General features: G+C 40.5%; 1 protein-coding gene and 1 non-coding gene across 2 annotated transcripts in view; one reads left to right on the forward strand and one right to left on the reverse strand.

Annotated features, from left to right (window-relative positions):
- Nucleotides 1–6,000, reverse strand: part of LOC138969593 (hepatocyte nuclear factor 4-gamma-like) — a 241,212-nt gene that overhangs the window by 95,134 nt on the left and 140,078 nt on the right. The gene's annotated exons all lie outside the window — the stretch shown is intronic.
- Trnah-gug (transfer RNA histidin (anticodon GUG)) lies at nt 4,702–4,773 on the forward strand. The gene has a single exon. It is a non-coding gene; the product is annotated as a tRNA-His (tRNA).

Genomic DNA, 6,000 nt, shown 5'->3' on the forward strand with positions numbered 1-6,000 from the left:
ATTGATTAATGATCTTTCGTTGTTCTGTGTACACCACCACAGATCGAAAAAAAAGAGTCATGGGATTTCGGCAGGCTTCCATTTGCAAGCAGAGTGGGAATTTGTTGCTCCATTATTTTCACAAATTGAAGTACGTAAGTGTCAGTTAAGAAGTTTTATTCAGCGAAAAATGCTTAGTGGTAAGGCGTCCGCTAGTGGCTGCTCCGCCTGCCGTCTGGCATTATGGGGTTAGTGCTAGGACTGGTTGGTCCGGTGTCAGAATAATGTGACTGGGTGAGATATGAAGCCTGTGCTGCGACTTCTGTCTTGTGTGTGGCGCACGTTATATGTCAAAGCAGCACCGCCGTGATATGGCCCTTCGTGGTCGGCTGGGCGTTAAGCAAACAAACAAACAAACAAACAAACAAACAAACAAACAAGCGAAAAATGCTCAATCTACACAGAAAGCAGCACGGCCATACCTTACTGGTATGTGTTCATGTGGGAGGATGCTCTTATCAAAATGTACAGCCAGGACAGGACCCACTACTACATACCAAAATGTTGAAAAAAATATACTACCTTTCTTGGTTTTTGATTCTGAATTTTGGAACGTTGGCAGTCTCTTTGTTTTTCAATTTTTATTTGATTTTTATTTTGAATGTACCGCTTTTAGTTTACGTCTTCCGATATGCAATACACCACCCTGTATGGTGATTTACACGATGTTCTGCGTGGGAAGGATGGTGTATGGAACTAATTCAAATTGCAGAACAATATTAGATTAAAAATAAAGTTTTTGTTTTTTTATTAATCTCGACTGGAGTGGGAGTGAGGGGGAAACACGAAGGTGCTGCGACAGATAAGATAAAAAAATTGAAATATGAGTAGCTAACAGTGTTTCTGATTATACAAGTTCTCCTCAAACACTTCAAATTCATTGTTACAGGAATTAGACTAGTCTTTAATTTTGGGAGGTAAATATTAAGAGGAGCCTTGTTTGGTCACAGAATTGGCAGCTATTTTAGTGTGAAAGTTCCCATTTCCATTTAATCTATAACCAACATTGATATTTTGACGAAAGAGAGTTGCCAGTTAAAAAAAAAGTAATTAGGTGGCCCCTGGGCTGTTGAAAAGATTAAATTTGATCATATGATATTCACCAGGGCTGGGCCTAATGTATGCGAGAAGGGGGCTGGATGGTGGGTGGGGGCGCTTCCTAAATGAGGCAGGGGTACAAGAACCACTGACGGCACTGTGTGGGTTTAGGGACAAAGCCCCGGTTTGGGTTCTTGAGGACAAAGCCCGATGCTGTTGAAATTTACAATTTGTAAAGGGTAGTTTGGGTCTAGTCTCTCTTTGGCAAAAAGAACATTTGCCAGGTAATGGGGGGGGGGGGGGGGGGGGGGTTTACTTACGGACCCCCCTCCCTTCCCGCGTTCCTGAGGTCCAGCTCAGTACGTGGCTTCTATATCCTGGATAAGAAAACGTTAACAGTTTTAACCAGCGTGTGAAAACTTCGACGGATTTAGTAAGCTCCTATTTATCACTTGAAACAGAAACAATAGGTAACTGCTCTACTCTTTTATTGTCTATTTGACGTTGCTATGGTTACAGGCGAAGTGGCGAGTGGTAACGATGACAACGCCTACAGCTGGACGTTTCCTGCCTATCATCCCTACGCAACTTCAGATTTATGCAAAGGTATTCGCCAGTTGTCTTTAGCTTTTGAGATTGAACAAAAAAGTTATATTTTATTTGATCAAAACACATATAATTTCTGCCGATTAGGCATTTATGTTAGTACCAGCGTTTGAAAATGTAGGTGTTTGTTTGTCTCCCTCTCTCTGTTTCTGTCTCTCTCTCTGTGTCTGCCTGTCTGTCTGTGTGTCTCTCTTTGTGTCTGTCTCTATCTGTCTGTCTTTCTCTGTCTCTGTGTGTCTCTGTCTCTGTGTCTGTCTCTCTCACACTCCCTACCTCTCTCTCCCTCTCTCTTTCTCTCTCTCTCTTTTCTCTCTCTCTCTCTGTCTGTCTCTCTCTCTGTCTCTGTCTCTCTCTCTCTCTCTCTCTCTCTCTCTCTCTCTCTCTCTCTCTGTCTTTTGTCTCCTTCGGTTTGCTGTGAAGCTGACGGAAGGCTATACAGCAGTGCCCGTCAAACTGGACGAACAGCCACAGAAGTCACTGCCGGACTTCCTGTCCGCGGACCCGGCCATCACGTTTCTGCAGAACCGTTCCATGGACCAGCGACCCATCTTCCTGGGGCTCGGATTCCGCAAACCCCACTTACCCTTCAAATTTCTTGAAGAGTGTCTTAGTGAGTGAAAACAAAATGCCACTAATAAATCCGGCGTCGATTCCCACTCTCAATGTTTTATTGTTTTGCATGTTTTGCATGAAAAAAACAAGCCTAGTGTCTTCAAAGCAGAGTTGAAACTGGTAAACAGTCAGGTAACTAGATTATACACAGAAACAATCAGTCAGTATTAACACAACATGACAGCGTCATCAAAGTAAACAAAACAAAAAAAGACTTTTATTTTTTTTATTTTTCTATTCTTGCCAAAACACACATTCTGATGTCATTTCTTCATCAGGTCTTCACCAAGACTTTAATAAAGACAAGTTACAGTTGCCATGACTGTACTTACTTACGTCAGAAAAAGTCCCTGTGAATATATGTAATTGGGTTTTACAGTTTTATCCAGAGCTGTAACCGCTGTCGACGATTAACATGACCGATAACCCGTACTACCCACCGTGGTTACCTCCCGTAGCCTACTCACTGTGGGCCGAGTTACGAGAGTACCATGACATCATAAGGCCAAATAAAAATATATGTTGGTTTAGGGTAACCCGACCAACCCTATTTTTTCCCACCAACCCAAAAACTTTTGGCACATTTTGCGAACCATACCCAGACTAAGGGAAGTAACCTCCTTTAAAATCGACTAAATTTAAAAAATAAAATAAAAGCCGACCTACCGACCCTATCCTTTTTGGTCACGTTACCCTAAACCAATATATATTTTTGTTTGGCCTAAGCATGAGGAGGGAATCACCACAACAGTTGGTTTACATCCTTATGTAACCGTGTTCGCATGTTTGGATTTGATTATCTGCTAGAGGAAGTAGATATCAGCAAAATACTAGTTATGGCCGCCATTTGCATTTCATATTTTTCCATAATATCTACTTTCTCCAGCAGATAATCAAAACCAAACATGCGAACACGGGTGCATAAGGATGCAGACTAACTGTTGTGGTGATACCCTCCTCACGTCCAGATCCAATTAGTCACAGGGTGTACCTAAATCGAAAAACCGAATTACCTCATTCATTAGCGAATATCACGAGTTTGATTCCGTTATACATAGTGAGCCTGATATCAAAGGAAAGTGCAGAGTCTTAGAAACATAACAGTACCAAAATCAACAGAATTGGTCAAGGAACAAAGACGCTTGAAGCAATTGAAAACTGTGACCTTCGTACGTATTAGTTGATTTAACCTCCACCTTAAGCCACACGGAGCTTTTAATAAGCACTAAGTTTTCGGTCTTCAACAAAGGACCGCCTTTAGGCAGTATAATTCTGGTGAGACGTTTGACAAATGAGCAAAGTGCACTTCTAGCCAATAACCCTGCGATCGTGAGGGTTGCCCTCAAGCTTTGATTGACTCGTTCTTTCACATAACTACGCTGTTAGTATATTCTTTGGGTCAATATATTTAGTCAAGTTTTGACTAAATATTTTAACATCGAGGGGGAATCGAAACGAGGGTCGTGGTGTATGTGCGTGTGTGTGTGCGTGTGTGTGTCTGTGTGTGTGTGTGTGTGTGTGTGTGTGTGTGTGTGTAGAGCGATTCAGACTAAACTACTGGACCGATCTTTATGAAATTTGACATGAGAGTTCCTGGGTATGAAATCCCCGAACGTTTTTTTCCTTTTTTTGATAAATGTCTTTGATGACGTCACATCCGGCTTTTCGTGAAAGTTGAGGCGGCACTGTCACGCCCTCATTTTTCAACCAAATTGGTTGAAATTTTGGTCAAGTACTCTTCGACGAAGCCCGGGGTTCGGTATTGCATTTCAGCTTGGTGGCTTAAAAATTAATTAATGACTTTGGTCATTAAAAATCTGAAAATTGTAAAAAAAAAAAATTTTTTATAAAACGATCCAAATTTACGTTTATCTTATTCTCCATCATTTGCTGATTCCAAAAACATATAAATATGTTATATTCGGATTAAAAACAAGCTCTGAAAATTAAATATATAAAAATTATTATAAAATTTTTTTTTTCGAAATCAATTTAAAAACACTTTCATCTTATTCCTTGTCGGTTCCTGATTCCAAAAACATATAGATATGATATGTTTGGATTAAAAACACGCTCAGAAAGTTAAAACAAAGAGAGGTACAGAAAAGCGTGCTATCCTTCTCAGCGCAACGAATACCCCGCTCTTCTTGTCAATTCCACGTGCACTGCCTTTGCCACGGGCGGTGGAGTGACGATGCTACGAGTATACGGTCTTGCTGCGTTGCGTTGCGTTCAGTTTCATTCTGTGAGTTCGACAGCTACTTGACTAAATATTGTATTTTCGCCTTACGCGACTTGTTTTCATCTTCTACTCGTCCTATTTTGTGCCTCGTTACAGATCGTGGGAGCGTTCAGATGCGCGCAAGAAGAGGAGTAAATCTGTAAAAGGCGTCATATACGTCATCAGCCGTGATAGTCTAGTGGTTAGGACCTCGCGTTGTGGCCGCGATAACCCAGGTTCGAATCCTGGTCACGGCAATCTATTTTTTTTTAACTGTTTTTAACATCCCAGAAAAGTGCGTAACACTAACAGAGTCATCATGACATTTTCCATATACAATCTTCTAGATGATATCCCCAGACGTGTTTGTTTTAAATTTTTTCGATAAATGTATAATATATTTTATTTGTGTATGGAACAATATAACAGAAGAAAGATCCTAACGCGTTGGAAAAAACCCAAACCAACAACAACAAACATCACAATAAAACAATACCACCCTCCACCACAACCACCACCTCCACCACCACCAACAACAACAACAACAACGACAACAACAACAACAACCCATTTTGTATAGCTTAGAATCTTTACTAAGCGTGCACTGTTTGTCGCAACTGTGCCGAGGTCAAGATGATACCGAACTTAATATAAGGACGTATAATCACAAGGACACTCAATATGGTTTCAGTGCACCTTTACATGTTGGTATCTTTAAAACTATACCTGCATTCTTTTGACCTATTTCTTGTTTGTCTTGCATACAGTGATAGGCTTTGACAGCATTAAATGCTTGCTAACTGCACAAACAACACTAATATACTGAACAACACGAAAGAGAGAGAGAGAGAGAGAGAGAGAGAGAGAGAGAGAGAGAGACAGAGAGAGACAGAGACAGAGAGAGACAGAGAGAGAGAGAGAGAGAGAGAGAGAGAGAGAGAGAGAGAGAGAGAGAGAGAGAGAGAGAGAGAGAGAGAGAGAGAGAGAGAGAGAGAGAGAGAGAACTCGAACTCGAAAACTTTATTACCGAGGGATGATAGCATTAGGTCCATATGGTCCTTTCTTACAGCTAGTCCCTACTATAATACACACATGAAACAAAGAACAAATATGAAGAATCAAAAAATCAACAACAAAAAATCAAATAAAACAAAATTATGTAGGGAAAAGTATAACAAAATAAAAATAAAAAATTCAAAAGTGTGCTTGTTAATGGAAGCATACTATACACTTTCTCTTTCACACATCCTCACACACACTCGCACAAATTGTACACCGACTTAGTCGTTAGAGAGGTGCTTTCGGAGCTGTCTTTTAAAAGAAGATAATGACAGACATGACTTGATATTTACAGGTAGTGAATTCCAAAGGAACGCACCAGAATAAGAAAAACTAGTTTTAAACAAATCGATGCGGGGCCTTGACAAGGCAAGGTTATTTCGAGTGTTTGAATAATATGACGGAGATGATTTGAAGAGTTGTAT

The sequence above is a fragment of the Littorina saxatilis genome, linkage group LG1 (genome assembly GCF_037325665.1).
Source record: "Littorina saxatilis isolate snail1 linkage group LG1, US_GU_Lsax_2.0, whole genome shotgun sequence".
Taxonomy (NCBI): domain Eukaryota; kingdom Metazoa; phylum Mollusca; class Gastropoda; order Littorinimorpha; family Littorinidae; genus Littorina; species Littorina saxatilis.